General features: G+C 49.6%; 1 protein-coding gene across 9 annotated transcripts in view; it reads right to left on the bottom strand.

The window, feature by feature from the left end:
• The window catches only part of EXD3 (exonuclease 3'-5' domain containing 3), a 252,663-nt gene extending 238,299 nt beyond the window's left edge, over positions 1 to 14,364 (bottom strand). For all 9 annotated transcript variants that reach the window (XM_059865385.1, XM_059865392.1, XM_059865384.1 and 6 more), the window contains exon 1: positions 13,828 to 14,364. The gene's annotated coding sequence lies outside the window, so the exon portion shown is untranslated. The remainder of the gene's footprint in view (positions 1 to 13,827) is intronic.
• Positions 14,365 to 14,402: the final 38 nt, after the last annotated feature.

Here is a 14,402-nt window from a genome sequence, read left to right as displayed (position 1 = left end):
GTCCACTCAGTCTCCTCTTCTCCAGGCTGAACAGACCAAGTGACTTGAGTAAGAACTACTGCCTGCTCCTCTAAATCACTCCAGAGAAGCCACGGAACCTGCCAGGCCATTCTCCAGCACTGACTCAGCGCCAGAAGGAAAACTTTGAGCCTGCAGTTACACATTTTCCAGGGTTTGAGTGTACAATATCCAGTCATGAGAACAGAGAAAGGCAAGACCCCAGCAAGCCAGACTCCAGCACTTCCTATGGCCTCTGTATGGCCTCAAAGGAGTTACAGGAATCCCAAGATAGGCTTTCCTTCACAGCTCTGAGCAGGCTGCAGGGACAGTGCCTGACCCACCCCACACTCACACAGAGCTCTCCTGTTCAGGATTCCAGCTGCATGTTTGAGCTCACACCCTCATTTTCCATGGATCATCATGTTATCCTGTAGGATAACACAAACCAAAGGTGGCAAATTAACACCAAAATAAAGCAAGGTACAAGACACCCTGGGAACGGGTTTGAGAGAGAGGGGAAATGTTTTACATCATCTCCCAGAGTAAGCTGATGGAATTCCCAAATCTCGGGACAAGGGAATTGGTAATGAGAGAGAAATAAATTCCTTCACCTCTGGGTTGAAATCCAAGTCAGGCTGGTAGTAGCCAAGACCCATTAGCTCAACATCTGCTAGTTGTTTGGCAGCCCATGTGAAGTGAGTTATATTCCTCAGCTTCCCCATCCCAGTCCCACTAATTGGCACCACATTGGCAATCTAAACACAGAGGTTAAGGTCTGAGCACACAGCAGGCAGCAACTCTGAGATCAGGCAGCTCCAATTTGAAGGACACATGTGATAAATTATAGTTCTGGTATCTGGAACTCTGTTTAAGTGCCCCCCCCCCATCCTGTCCTGGCCCCAAAATAAAACTGTAAATGCAGGCGAGCCAGCAGCTGTCAGCAGTCCCTGCCCAGCACAGCTCCTGCAGCAGTAACACACATCACCAGCCCACTACCAGTCAAAGCAACTTCAACTGCTGAAATTTTAAGCAAAATGCTGTACAGCATGAAGTTAAGTATGAGCTAAAGTGTTTGGATAATAATTTACCAATATCCATAAAAACAGTATCTTTCTCTAAACTCCGTTTTTTAATGCAAAAATGCAACACTCACTAAAAAGACCATAACAACATCATCTTATAGATCCTAAATAACAAGGCTATTTTCTTTTTGTCTTTCCTTCTTCTGCAGCTTTCCAACAAAGAGTGCACAGGACCAAAGCTGATTTGAAAACACAAGCCATTAACTTTTAGAGAATTATTCTTTTTATTGCCCATGGTAAAACATTTTTCTCTGAGGACAAAAAAAATAAGTTATTAGCTCTTAATACATAGTAATAAAGGAAAATTGATTTTTCACAGCATCTGAATACGGCAGCATAAAATAAGTCTAAACTATGAGGGAAGGAAACTCATGTTACAGTTTAGAAACTGTTCCTGATGTTTACACATCACTTCAGTTTAAAGAACTGCTTATGATGGGAACATGATGAAAGCTGTTGAGCATGAAGGAAGGGAGATGGAAATGGAGCCAAAAGAAACATCTTTGCCAGAACTCTACAAGAAAAGAGAATCAGAGTCAGTTAGTTTGGGAGGGACCTCTGGAGTTTTCCAATCCAATCAGCTGCTCCAAGAATGGCCAACTCAAAAGTGGGGTAAGGTTGCCCAAAGATATTACAGATGAAAGCACAACATAGTACAGTGCCCTACAAATCCACCTATAAAGACATTTTTCTTGCAAGCCAAATGTCCTCTTAATTTACCACTGCTCTGGAAATGATTCCACTCTAAGCTGTTTTGAGAAGCAGTAGAGCCAGCAGCCATCAGGAAGAGAGGTACACTGCAAAGGAAACAAACCTAATCTGAGCACCCAGTAGGACCAAGGGATGGAGAACTTCAGATGCTAGAAGGCAGACTTGAGTACAAGAGACTCAGAGAGCTTGGAAAGTCCAGTCCTCCCAAGATCTGTGTTTTAATTTATCTTACTTTGGAGAGGTATGCTCAGCCTGTGAGAAAAAGACAGCGGTGACATAAGGCTAGTGTGCACAAAAATGAACCCAACCCCCAGTCTATATTCCACAGACACTCAAAGGAGGTGTTTTCCTTCTTGAACAAGGAACACTCTAACAGTTCACAGTTGGGGGGCCGATTGTCCCTCAGCTGCCTCATCCAGGAACAGCCTGCTGCTTTGGCACAGCTCTGCCAGCACTGCCTGCCCTGCCTGGCTCTGCCTGCCCTGTCTGCACTGCCTGCCCCTGCCTGGCTCTGCCTGCTCTGCCAGCACTGCCAGTTCTGCCTGGCTCTGCCTGCTCTGCCAGCACTGCCAGCACTGCCAGCACTGCCTGGCTCTGCTTGCTTTGCCTGCACTACCTGCACTGCCAGCTATGCCTGGCTCTGCCTGCTCTGCCTGCACTGCCTGCCCCTGCCTGGCTCTGCCTGCTTTGCCTGCACTGCCAGTTCTGCCTGGCTCTGCCTGCCCTGCCAGCACTGCCTGCCCCTGCCTGGCTCTGCCTGCACTGCCAGTTCTGCCTGGCTCTGCCTGCCCTGCCAGCACTGCCTGGCTCTGCCTGGCTCTGCCTGCACTACCTGCACTGCCAGTTCTGCCTGGCTCTGCCTGCCCTGCCAGCACTGCCTGCCCTGCCTGGCTCTGCCTGGCTCTGCCTGCTCAGCCTGGCCACTGACAAAGCCATGCCAGTCTGACTCCCACCAAAAGGTGCTGCCAGTCCTGAGGGTCTGCACAAGCTCTTGAGGATTCTGTCTTTTTTTCTCCCCCTCTGCTCTGCCCTCATGAGATCCAACCTGCAGTGCTGTGCTCAACTTTGTAGGCCTCAGCACTGAAAAGACCTGGAGCTGCTGGAGAGAGTCCAGAGGAGGCCACTGAGCTGCTCCAAGGGCTGCAGCCCTCTGCTCTGGAGCCAGGCTGGGAGAGCTGGGGGTGCTCACCTGGAGAAGGCTCCTTGGACACCTTAGAGCCCCTTCCAGAGCCTAAAGAGAGCTTGTATAAAAGAGGGAGACAGATTTTTTTATACAGGCAGGTAGTGACAGGACAGGACTGGATGGGCTTTAAGGTCCCTTCCAACCCAAACTAGTCTGAAATTCTGTGATTCGAGATGGACCAAGGAATTTGTCTGATAGAGCAGGACCTCTCCTTCCCCAGAGCTCCAATATCCCTGGCCAGTCTATCCCTGCATCTGCTTCTGGCAGCAAGGACACAACCTTCTTTTCCCCTTCACTATTTAAGGCTTAAGGGTGGATTTTTTTTACTCTCTCTGATACTTCTGAGGAGTAGAATAGGCTTATACCACATTTTTTAAATGCCAGACCAATTCCTTCTGTTTTAAGACATGTTATTAGTAGCTTATTTTAAAATCACATCAACTGCAAACGACTCTATTGACACTTGAGGCAGAAGCTGCTGTGCTGAGATCTACAAGAGAATAAAAGGGGACTGTGATGACTGCCAGGAGTCCAGCACTAGCTGGAACAAACCAGACTAGCACCAGAAACATCAATACCAGAACTGCTCTGCCTTTGGCCACATTTGGGTCCCAAGCTGCCAGTTCAGGAGGTGCTGAGGTGCTTCAGCACTAATTCCTGATGCTGCAGGACTGTGGGGTGACAGGGCCAAGCAAAGGTTATCATCATGTGATGGAGTGAGCTGCCTCACTGAGCAGCTCTCATGTGCACTTCTGAACCCTCATGCAAGTACTGAGCAAGCATTTATAGTTAAAATAAATGTTTTCTCATAAAACCAAGTTTAGGAATAATACCAAACTCATGAGTTTCCTGAGAGTAATTCCTCTCCATTTAGAAAACAGGAGGGGTCCAAGAAAGAACATCTTTACAGGGGAGGAAGACAGGAAGGAAGGAAATGTGAATTACATACACCTCTAGATAAGTTCCCCTTTAAAAAAAAGGTAGGAAATTAGAATTAACTAAAAAGACCATGTTTAGCATCACTGCACAAGCTGGGGAGAAAAACCTCGAAATCCTGGCCAAAGATAATCTTGCCTCCTCCTCTCCCTGCTAGGCTTGCCCCAGGCAGAGGGGAAAGGGCCATTTTGCACCCTTTTATCACTCTGAAGTTACAAATCACAGTCACCATTTGATGATCACCTCTCCCTAAGTCATCCTAGTTTCTTTGAATTAAGACTGTTAAAAAACATGTGTTTTCACTTTTTTATTATTATTTAAAAAGGATAACTCCTAACTGAGCAAAGGCTCTGTTGATACAACAACATGTGGATTAAATCTGAAAGGAGAAGAAAGCTGTTCTAATAAACTGACAATCCTGCTCAGAGGCTTTATATCCAGATTAGTGTAATAAATCATGAGGAAAGATTTCTCTTTGGCTGAAACAACCATTTATTTAGGCATGGAACAAGAGTATTTTAAAATTGCTCTGGACATTGTACACAAAAGACTTTCTCCATTTTTGTTCTTTTTTGTTTGTTCATGTTCTGTTGAGTTTTAAGCATATACCCAAAGTTTTGCATTTGCTTTACTAAAATTGGTTACTTTTTGGTGCTTAAACCTCTGACAAATCAGCCAGACACCTCCATTGGGCTCCTACAGAAACAAGAGAAGAAAAAAGAAAGGAAAAAGTGGTTCTTACTCCATTACATTAGGCAGAAAATTGCCCAAAATTTAAGCCTTCCCTATTATGCTTCTCTCGTGTGCTTTTACAGTTGTATTTGTTCCCTTAACCTCTATCAGCAAGGGCTTTTTCACTCTTTTTTAAGCAGGAGACACTCTGCACTATTGTTGCCTTCCCCTATCACACACAAATTGCCCCACAGTGGCTTCTGAGCCCAGCACTAGAACCTGCCCAGTCAGAGCATCACTCTGGGGCAGGTGAACAGCAGGGGGGGGCTCAGAAACCCCAGCCACACCAACAGCCCCAAAACACTGCCCAGAGTCAGGGTCTGGCAGAACTTGAGTACAACACTGAACTGTAACTATAGATGGGTCTAAGTACTGCATCATAAAAATCTAATTTGTACCTGGAGCTGATTTCAGAGCTAAAGCATCTAACAATTCCCCTTAACACATTGTGCTGTGAGGGTGGCATTGGCCAACTCAGGCAAACATGTCACCACAGAACACAGCTGTCTTCAAACAGTGACAAAAACCAAAACACCATCACCATAAAACAAAACTTTCAGCTCCACAGAAATGTTCTGTGAGGAGATATTACTCAAAACTGGCAGAAAGTGTTTCCTACAAGCAAGGTAGAGCTCCTCTTCAGACATGTTCTGAAATGTCCCTGGCTCCTGGATTACCATGACTTTTTAGAATATCCAAACTGTGGTAAAACATGAGAGGGATCTGGATATGGGATGGAGGATAATACTGAAGGGGTGAAGACTTTGGCTGAAGCCTCTGCCATTCACAGTGTCAGTCCTGAAGTCACTTACAGAAATCACAAGAGTACAAGAAACACTCTTCAAACCCATCAAAAACCACAATCCCCAGTCTCACAGACGAGATGCTTTAAGCCCAGCAACTGTTTTTATCTCTGCCAGAGGAGTCCCTGTGTATTCCATTCCACCTTAAAATCCATCTGCCAGCCAGACAAATTAAAGGTTCCTCAGGAATTCCAGCTGATGCAGTCACTGGGAGGCCATCCCAGCCTGCCTGTCTGCTGCTGCATTCCCAACTCCCTGAAGGGATCTAGGGGGCACATATATGCCCGGAGCAGCTCTGTCCCCCTGTCCTCCACCCACTCCCTTTGCCCAGAGCAGCTGTGCCACCCTCCAGGAGAGCAGTGGGAGCTGGGAAGAGCAGAGTGCCTTTGTCCCAGGGCTGCCCTGCAGGATGCCCAGCCCAGGCCAGCCCTGCCTGCAGGGGCTGTCACCGTGTGCCATCAGCTGCCTCACAGGCTCAGGATGTCCCCAGATCTGCGTCCCACACACGTGCAGCCACCCACGGGGCTCAGGCAGCCCCTGCTGCCTCCTCCTGTGCTCTCCCACAGAGGGATGCTGGAGAACCCCCAAGCAGGCAACCCCTCCTTGCCAAAAAGCTTCCAAGGGGATGGAAAGTTCTGGGGGACAGAAAGGGAAAGTGCAAGAAGAGATTAAAAACTAGGAGAGGAAAAAGTAGGCCTGACCAGGACTTTTTCTTATTATTCTGCTGTGATTGTGGAGAATGAAGTCTCGTGGCCAAGAGAGTTCACAGAAGCCTGGCACGGCGATTCAGGACTCCAAAGCAAGTGCTGTCTCCTGGCTGAGCACAGAAGCTGCTCTGATAAACACTCCTGTGGTCAGTGTTTACTCTCCCTGCCCTATGGGACAGCAAAGATGCCCCTTGGAGTACAGCTCCCTGGCAGGGCACACGTGGCACTCTGGATCAGCTGGCTCTGTGCACAGCTGTCCCTGTCACCTGTCACCCCACCCCACTGTCCCCTCCCCTCCTGGAGAGGACAGGGGCACCCGGAGCGGTGACAGAACACAGCCCCCACCTGCAGCTCCCACTGCACAGGGAGCCCAGAGGCTGAGTGGAGCCACAGCTCAGGGGTGAGCTCTGAGCCCTGCAGGGCCTGGTTCCTGCCAAGCTTCCCCAGGCTGAGGATGAGTCAGTGCTAATTGCTCACAATTAGCAATTCTGGGTCCCACCGGTTTGGTTTGGTTTTGTAAAAGCAAAACAAGGTATGTTTGGACAAAGGTGAGATTATGTTTGTGTTTACAGACAATCTGACTCCTGCATATAAATTCGATGTTACTTGGACAACAAACCAAAAACATCAGGAAATCAAAAGTAATGCAAATTATCTGGCTCTATGTATCTTGCCAGAACAGAAGAATCATGGTCTTAAATTTGACTGCTCTGACTCCTGTTTTGTTCAATATTTTAATTATATTTTCAAAAAATTCTAAACCACTTCAGATTTCAAAGCACTGATTAATTCACCCAAGGTAAAAATCATTATCCTCTTTTTGACACAAAGAAAGTGAAAGGAGACACAACAAACTATCAAAAACACAGACAGAACTGGTGGAAGGGCTGATACTAAAACCCAAGAGTTTCTGAAGCACCTTATATTTTTATCAAGGATTTACTTTTTTAAAGACAATAGCAACCAAAAAACAATAACCAAAATGGTTATAGATTTAGGATCAGAGCAGTTTATGGGGTAAAGGCCACAAGAAAAGCAAGGTTATTAATTCACATTTGGAAAACTGCAGTGAATTCTCTAATAAATTGTTGCTATATTCCATATAGAGCACAAGCATGAACTGAGCCCACAGCGCAGGCAGTCCAGCCTTGGATCACCGGTATCCAGGGTAATCCAGCTCCACATTCCCACTCTCTGCTCTGGGGGCCAAGGACGTTTGCAGCAGGATTTCTCCGGAGAGCTGCAGGGGAATGAGGCTGCTCAGCTCCCTGGGTGATTCCAGAGTGCCCTCTAACGAGGCTGCAGCTGCATTTCACACACACAGGGACACCAGGAAAACCTCAAATGAGCCTTGTCTCCACTTGAAAACGGGAAAGCAGATGACAGACACTAACTGGTGACTGCTCCAGCACAGATATTTTATCCTGCCTGGCACTGTGCAAGCCCTGGTTGGTAAATACCTCAGTAGGCAGCAGGACTATAGAGAAAGATGGGAAAATTCACAGTTCTCCCATTCCAAGAGAAGAAAGGATACTGAGCAAGATGAAAGTTAAGCAGTACAACTTTTTAAGATAAACTGAGTTTTACACAATCTGTAAGGAATTGCTGGGTAACTTTTCAACACATGATGTAGTTAAATCAAACTTCACAAAAATAAGTGAATATAAGCAATGAAGTTCACAAATCAAAATGGAATCTCCTTGAATATATTCCTTAATACACTGGTGTACCATAAAATACTGACTATTTGGTCTGCACCCAAGAGTGGTCACACAGGCTGCAGTGGTGGAACAAGACTGGCTACAAGTTCATACAGCAGACACATGGTTTATTGCTCAGTTCCCTTTCACCCACCTACATAAACTAATAAAGCATCCTGCAAACCAGAAAAGTTCTTATTGAAACACAAACCTCATGCTGATGCTCAGAACAGAAATTCACTTGAATAATCTCAGCATCACATTGTCAGAAGGTGGCTGTTCCTTACCCTTGAAGCTGTACCTGCAGCTATGCCAGGAGAGCACAGCTGTTCAGGGTGAGCTCAGAAGAGTCACAGCAGCTCCTGTGCAGCTCCTGTCCCCTCCCTCCCCCCGTCCTGCACCAAGGCATCCCACTTAGGTGGGCTCCCACTCAACACCCCAGCTGGGAGCAGAAGGTGCAAATGATCCTTTTCCAAGCTCCTATAAGACAGAACGGAAAGGGGCAGAAGTTTCTGAAGCTGCACTGCCCCTATCCTGCCAGATGCGTGTCAGAAGCCTCTGAACAGGTCTGGCAAACTCATCCCGAGGGAGGACGGTGAAGGTGTCACTGCTGGGCGATGTCTGGGGGACCCTGCTGCCACCGGGAGCTGCGAGGAAGCAAACTGACCTGTGAACACCTGAACACCTGGCAACTCAACACAGCCCCACGGCCCCAGCAGGCACCTGGCTAATGTAGGCTCAGAGACAGACGTGGTAGGCAGCACATTCTTCCTTGAACCCCTCTCACATACTTGCCAACTTCTTTACTTCTTGCCAAGCATTTTTACTGTCATGTTAAGATCATGAGGTGCAATGAGGGGAGACCTCAGAGAAATCTGCAGCTCCTCCCAGGGGGCAGTGGAGGGGCAGCTCCCATCTCTGCTCTGGGACAGGGACAGGAGCCAGGGAATGGCTGGGCAGGGCCAGGGCAGCTCAGGCTGGAGCTCAGGGCAAGGTTCTTCCCCCAGAGGGTGCTGGCACTGCCCAGGCTCCCCAGGGAATGGGCACGGCCCCGAGGCTGCCAGAGCTCCAGGAGCCTTTGGACAGCGCTGCCAGGGATGCCCAGGGTGGGGTTGGTGGGAGGTCTGGGCAGGATCAGGGGCTGGGCTGGGGGATCCCTGTGGGTCCCTTCCAGCTCAGGGGATTCTGTGATTCCATTTGAGTCACCAAAGACTAACACCTTACCAATGTGATGAAGCCTGCAAGGAACCAGCACCTGACCCACACAGGTTATCCACTTCAACAAGCACAGCACCTCAAGGAAAGCTCCACTCCATGCCTGCAATGGCCCGGTGGCCACCACTGCTCACAAACAGCCCTGGAGGACACCCTCAGCTGGACAGGTAACAAAACCTGCCCTGCTCCAGCTGAAACTGTAGCTTGAATCTGTACAGCCTAACTGCACTGCCCTCCTCAAACAGCCATGCTCATTTCCTTTCAGTTTCTAACACTGGGAGATTCAAGTCCCCGAGGAGTATTTTTCCAAAACTGTACAGGCAATTGTATAACCCACATGGAGCAATTTGATAGAGCCAGTGCTTCCCAAGCAGTGCTGAGTCCCTCTCCTGTGTTCAAACACTCCTCAAAGCACTGCTACCTTCCAGCCAACTCTCTTCCTGACAAAACAGCTTACTCCTTGAGGAGATTCAGGCAGAGCTTGACATTACAAAGATCAGCAGTGGGCAGACAGTGTCCTGGCTGTTTTGAAAAAGAGACTTTTCTTTCATGAACATGTAACCCAAACAAGGCTGAGTGAATTGGTGTAAAATCAAAAATGATTAGACAGTCTCTTTTGAAGCAGGCCTGCATCCTATTAAGCAGAGAATAAAAAGTGTAAAAAAATGCAAGAGCAATTAATCGCTGAAATGAGTATGTGAACCACAGCTGTGTGCAGAGCTGGAGGGTAACCCCTTGTTAGGCACTCTGCTTTTGAAGGCAAGATGAGCAACAGCCAAGAATAAATCACATTGTGCAGGTATCACAAACCATGGAATAAGCAAAAAGAAGTGTTACATTAATCAAGAGTTTAAAATGACAGCAGCCACAAATTTAGACTTAACATGAAATGTGACCATACCTTTGGCAGAGCTGGAGATGTAATAACCAGGAAATTATTTAAAGGCATTAAATGCATGTAGAGCTGGAGTGTCTCCTGCCCCGGCTCAGTAAAGTGGGACAAGGATCACAGCAATCCCAGCCCAGCAACTGCACAGGAGTCAAAGCTCACCAGTGCAGACACAACTGCAGCTTTGCTCTCCCAAACATATTCAGAGATGGACTGAAGTACTGGGCAGAGAATTTGGCTGCTATATTATGACAAGAAAAAGAGTCTTTGATGCATTTTTTTATGTCAGTTGCTACCACAAGAAGCAGGGGCAGGTATGGCCTGCAGGAACAGCAGCCCCAGAGCCGGACACCAAGAGGAACCACTCCTGATAAATCAGTTTTAAATTGGTTTCTGCGCTGTTACTGTTCAAATGTTTACACAACAGAAATATGACTTTTTCTTCCTTTGCTTAATTCTTCCATTCTTCTTATTTATATCTCCCTTTTCTTCATTTGCATATTCCTTCTTCACGTTCACACTGTGCAAGTACAAGGAATACACAACCTTGTCCATGGGATAGGGTCAGAGAAGGCACAGAAGCCTTGTGTGTTACATGACAGAAGTTGGAGAGTTTTTAACTGCTCCTGGTCTGACCAGATTCCAAAACACTTCATCTTTCTTTACCTGCATTCCCACCTGTTCCTCGCAGAAGAAACTGCAAGGAGGATTATTCTGTAAGAATTAGCAACACATGAATTTTTTCCCTTCTGTAGAAATGTCTTTGACAGAAGCAATTGCCTCAGCCCTCAAACAGGTCTGTTCAGAGCCCAGTCAGTGGCAAAGCTAAGCCTGAGTAATCTGGCAATGACCCAAGCAGGGTTTATTGCCTGATTCTCACCTGCAGCCCACAAAGCAGGATTTGCCCCAGGTCTCCCAGCAGGGAGTTCAGTCAGCACAGGGGGGAAAAGGATACGCTGCTCCTGACCTCAAACACCTGGACAAGGCTCTCACCTGCCAGGCCCAAGTTAATGCCACTTGGTCACATTGCAACACTGAGCCTCCACATGTATTCCAAAAGAGTCAGACTTTTATCCTCTCGGAAAACAGCTTTCCAGACTTCCAATATCCCATGTATACACACCCCCTTCTTTCATTTTTCTGTAAGATTTTTTTCAGACCTTTATCACTGACATCTGCCATAGTTCCTCCAACACTGTATCAATTTATTACACATTCATTCAGATGAGAGATGAACACATGAATCTGCAGGATGTTCAGCCCTTGGCACATGTCCTGTTTCTGTTCCTTGGCTCCTATGTGACTAGCCCTCCCTCCAGTGCCCCTGGTTACTGAGAGAGCTGCTTGAGGAGGCTGCCAGAGCACCAAGAATCCTCAGAGAGCCACAAAAAATGTATTTTTATTTAAAGACATATTACACAGACTCAGTAATTAGCTTTTGAATTAAATCACTCAAGCTTGGTTCAGAAGAACACTCTTAGTTCCAATAAAGCATCTTTGTCATTAGCACAGAGGTGCCCTATGTCATTCCCTCTCCTCCCAGGCTACATCCCTGCGCACATCAGCAAGTTATTTAACGCATATTTGGATAAATCATTTATTCACAGAAGCAGCTGCTTTGGTTGTCTGAGTATAACTGAGCCTCTGTGAAGTGGCATCCACCTTTGTGTGAGGATCCCCCTGCACCATCTCAGAGCTGGGAACTCCCAGCACAGGGAGCTCTCCCTGCCGCCTCTCACCTCTCTCCATGCTGCCTCTGAAGAATCCCACAAGTTGCACTGGTTCCAGCTGTGCCAGTTGCTGTTTGCAGTGGAAAAGAGCAATTTCAAGTGTTTAGTCCTTCTGTGTCTGCATGGGCTCTGTGCAGCCCACGCTGACCTGAGGGGCTCTGTATGAGCAGCATAGCCTCTGCCCCACCAGAGGAGTGTTCTCACTGCTGAACTGCAATCAGCAGCACAGTCTGTGCAGCTGAGTGCCAGCATTCCTACAAGCAGCACTGCTGCCTTAGGAACTCCAGACAAAGCTTCTCTGATGGAGCATTTACGTACCAGAAGATGCATTTTGCTGGTTTTCTCCAGATGTTAAAATTTGATTGTTTCTGCCCTACTGCTTGCCCAAACTGGCCTGGTCCCCAAGACTACCCAGGAGTGTGCTCTGAGCACACCTTCAGCCTTGAGACCCTTCAGCTGAGGAGCTCCCAACACTGCCACGCCTTCCCCTCTGCCCCAACTCCTCCTGTAATTACCTTCCAGCACTGCTGGGAACCCGGGTCACATTTAACAGAATTTGTGTCACTGTGCCTCAGTTACCAGATCCCACTGTGTGCTTTGGGAAGGCTGATAGGATCCAGCTGTGGGAGAACTTCCCACAGGCACGGCTTTCCAGAGTGCCTGAGTCACTCCTCAGCTGTCTTCTGAATGTGCCTGAATAAGCCGAGCTTATTCAGGGCTTGTTTTCCAGAACTGGAGCATTTCTGTGGCCTGCCCTGAACTCCCCAGGATTTTTTTATCCCACTGGAGAGCTCCTGGAACCAGAAGTGCCCTGGCAGCCCATTCTAACCACGAGCACACACATGGTCACTACAGCTTGATTTTCTTTAGAAAAACTGCAAACCACACAAGCAATCAACTCCTCCCCCAGCAGTGCAGTTCAGATGCTGCCACTGATGCAGCTGTGTCCTGCCAGTCCCCCTCCACCCCCACCAGAGGCTGTAGTAGTGGGAAGCTGTTGTGGTATTAAGATCCTCCTGCCATGTGGAACCACCCAGGCAGGCAGGCCAGCAGCACCTTGTCCCTGCCATGTCTCCTCTGTGTCAGCAGGGACCCCAAACAGCAAAGGTGGCACAGGTGCTTTGTACTCAGCCAGGGACTGAACCAAGGTGTGGGCAGCAGCTGGATCCCACCCATCCACTTAACAGATGAGGCACAGTTTGTCCTAAGGCCGTTATTACATTTTGTATGGCAACCCCACCTGCTGAATTAACTTGTCACGTTGCACAAGAGTTCAATTCCTTGGAAAATCCAAGTACGTGGCTCTAAGCATTCATCAGTTGGCTCAGATGCTGAAATCCCTTCCCAAGAAGGAAGGGACCAGTGGGGTCCTTTCCAGCCACACGAGGGTTTGTCTTTTTTACATTCATTGCATCTGGAATATCTAATTAGACACAAAATTTAAGCCACTCATTTTATTCCACTCCTGCTGCTGACATCACGTTAATAAACTGTCTTTTTCTAAACCACATTTTATCTTTCCACGTGTGGACAATACTCGCAGTACTTCCAATTCCACCGACTCTTCTTTCCCATTCTCTGTAACATTTCAGATCAGTGGCAGGAGCCCAACTGGTTTGTTTCAGACCGAAACCCGAGTCGCACGACAGGGCTGCGGCGGATGTCTCCGGTCTGTTAACTTGCCCTTAACTCGCTCCAGCCGCCGTGACCGCTGTAACTCCGTCCCGCCTCCCCGCGGAGCTGAAGGTGCAATCCCGGCTGCTTCTGACCGGGCTCTCCGCCCCGCTCCCCGCAGGCACCGGCTCCTCGCCCAGCCCTCGGCCCAGACCAACCCCTCGGCCCGGCCCGGCCCGGCCCGGCCCGGCCCGTTCCGCCGCACCGGCATGGCCCCGCCAGCCCCGGAGCCGCTTCGTGGCGCCATGCGGACACCGGGAGCGACCCCCCCACGCCGCCCGCTCGCCGCTCCTCTGGGCGGCCGAGCCGCACGGGCCCGCTCCGGGGCGGGTGCCCGGGCCGGGCTGGGCTGGGCTGGGCCGGGCCGGCCCCGCTCGGAGGCCGAGCCACACGAGCCCGCTCCGGGGCGGGTGCCCGGGCCGGGCCAGGCCGGCCCCGCTCGCTCCGGGCCCGCCCGGGACTTACCTGGCACCGCCGGTCCGCCGCCTAAAGCCTTCCCCGCCGCTCCGCGCCGCAAACGCCAGCGGCCCCGGAACGTCTCGCGCACGGCGCCGCGCCCTCATCGGTCTCCTGTTCCGGGGCACCGACGTGCGGTGCCGCCAGGGGGTGATGTCGCCTGCGGCAGCGCGCGAGCCGGGAGGGTGCGCGAGCCCGGAGGACTCTACCGTATTTACCAGAGTACGGCGCCATCTGTGCTACCGTACTTACTGTAGTTAACTCGCACCCACATAGCCGTGAGACTGTCTACATTAAACTTACGCTAAATATTTTATTCAAAGAAGCTCCCAAAGCGGTACTTTGGCCGCGGCAGCGCTGGCCGCGGGCTCGCTTCGGGAGGCTGGTCGGGTGCCCTCTGGTGCCCTCGGCCAGCAGCACCCCCTAGCGCCCGCTCAGCTGTGGCCGCCGCCCTCACCGCTCTGCCCCGCCGGCTCCGGCCGCCTGCCGCGGGCCGTGTCCCATTCCGGGCTCAGTGTCCCCCCTTCCCGGTCCATGTCCCATTATGGTGTCCGTGTCCCCCCTTCCCGGTCCATGTCCCATTA

The sequence above is a fragment of the Haemorhous mexicanus genome, chromosome 21 (assembly GCF_027477595.1).
Source record: "Haemorhous mexicanus isolate bHaeMex1 chromosome 21, bHaeMex1.pri, whole genome shotgun sequence".
Taxonomy (NCBI): domain Eukaryota; kingdom Metazoa; phylum Chordata; class Aves; order Passeriformes; family Fringillidae; genus Haemorhous; species Haemorhous mexicanus.
This window is presented reverse-complemented; position numbering and strand designations above follow the sequence as displayed.